Source organism: Lolium rigidum, chromosome 2, assembly GCF_022539505.1.
Source record: "Lolium rigidum isolate FL_2022 chromosome 2, APGP_CSIRO_Lrig_0.1, whole genome shotgun sequence".
Taxonomy (NCBI): domain Eukaryota; kingdom Viridiplantae; phylum Streptophyta; class Magnoliopsida; order Poales; family Poaceae; genus Lolium; species Lolium rigidum.
This window is the reverse complement of record NC_061509.1, coordinates 278,134,381-278,136,664: the sequence shown is the minus strand read 5'-3', so window position 1 is coordinate 278,136,664 and position 2,284 is coordinate 278,134,381.

Sequence of the window (2,284 nt, the reverse complement as noted above, 5' to 3'; positions counted from 1 at the left end):
GAATCATGCCGGCCTTGGACGTTCTCCTCCTCCCGCACAGTAGAGAGAGGCGATTTTTCTTCCCCTGCAGATCCACCTCGACGCCGGCGAACCGCCGGTTCCCCCTCCCTCCGCCGGTCGCTCCGGCGGCGGGAGGGTGGGGGAACCCCGCTTCCCAGCTGTTTATAGCGTAGGAGTTGCAGGGTGCCTGGCCGGCTGCGTCGTGGAGTTGGAGGCGTGCCGGTGTTGGGTTTTGCAGGTGGTGTTCATCCTCTCCTGCGATGGAGCTCGGCGTAGTTCCATGGTGGAGCACCCCTTTCCTCATGCTCGCGACCCCTGGTGGCCGCCGTGTGCGAGGTACCCCGTTCTGGAGCCCGATGCAGCGGATCCAGATCTGAAATCCGAGGCGGCTGATGGTGCAGCAAGGGAGCAAGGCAACCGGCAGCGCAGGATGGAGGCTCTCCGGAGTTCGAGGACCGGCGACTTTGTTCGCACACAAACACGTCGCCGTGTACCCTCGACGCCGAGCGCGATGCGCGGTAGCACGCGCCGAGGGAGGCTCGCCGGAAGCGCGATACGCAAGACAGACCGGCGGGCTCTTTTGAGACCCGAAACCCCGCTCGCCCGGGAGGGACCCCGCCAGGGCTTGCGGCGGCTATGGGGTGTCCTAGGTCGGCCTGACCGCCCCTAGGACCTCGTGGATTCGCAGCCTCCAATCCTGAAGAACAACGAAGAACGAGAAGAAAGATACAAGGGGAAAGAGATAAAAGTAGATGAACACGAAAAAGTAGTAGATTGATTTGTTCGATTGGTGTTGTTTCAATCGGCCGTCACCCCTCATGTATATAAAGGGCGGCTGGACTTTCCGTGCAAGATGGAGGGTTGGATTCACGTCCAAAACCCTAGATTGGGTCCAATTCGGATGGTTTGGTCCGAACTTTCTATAACTGTTCGGTCAAAAACGTATCCGCACATTGCGGACCCTTTTCGAGGCAGTAAACAACCTCAAATCAATATATTGTAAACAACAAAGTTGTTCTCCTCGAAAAAACGAAGAACTTTCATGTTGACCACTTTTCCATCCGAGTTGATATTGATTGCTCAATCGAGGTCAAGAAAAATGATCAATCCCGATGTTTTCGCTTGTGCTCCAACTCCGCTCGCGCCCTACCTTAGAGGCCTCTATGGTCGGACGCCCCACCTCCGGTAATTTGAGTTCCAGCAGTATTTTAGCTCCACAAATCGCATACTAACTCGGATCGTAATGACTCAAAAACCAAAGTTGCTTGTTTCAATGAGACGCACAAGTTTCGTTTATATCACTTCTTCATTTGAGGTTATCTTAAAGGAGATCTAATGGAAGCCTTCATATATCGATCCTCGAGATCACCTCTGACTGCTAGCGTAATCGGCTATCAAGCCGGATCATGGCACAACTTGGCATTGTGGACATGATGTCTCCTAAGTGAGCAATAAAAACTCACCGAGTGAATCTTTCCAACTGCGTCTTATCTATTTTCATCTGTCACGCAGAACGCCGAATTATGTTCTTGATTAGCCATCAGCCCAAAACGAGTATCAACAGATGCCCCCCTGTTTTCTGGCAGAGCTTGCATGCCAGAAAATAACTTTCTCCACCTTTTGCCCAAGACGATGTCAACACTCCATCGTCCATTGGTTCTCAGGACGATAATTTTATATCGGCCATTTATGTTCAGGTTGGTCGCCACCTTGGTTGAACTTCTTCAAATAATCACCTTTGAGAACAACCACTTCATCTTAACGATTGATGGATATCCCAAATACTTTCAAGTACATCTCCCATAGCGACCCTTGCTTGATCTTCATCCAAGCACTTCAAAAGAATACCGTCACCTGGTCGGCGATAAAGCTTATCGTCCATTAATGCACACTTAAAAGCCATCTGCCGAACAGCTCTGTCCGTCTTCTTGCTAGGATCCTGCAAATATTCAAAAATATATCTTTCCAATCTTCTTGTTTACCTGCACTAGATCCTTCATTAATGACCGAATCAATGTGATTTAATTCGGTCTTACCTATGACAACAAGAGCAAACATCCTCTTATGAGATATATGAAAACGCCACGATTAACATGGTAGTCAGATGCTTGTTGTGCTAACTCATTTGCATTCCAAATGTCTTGCCTAGATATATGAGAAATGCAAAAGTAACCTAAGGTAGAAGTTATATCTAGAGATTGATCAAGATACATATTAAGTGATTCGTCGAAATATTGGTAAACCTTAGATTTTTTATATACTACTACCAACGAATCACTAGAAA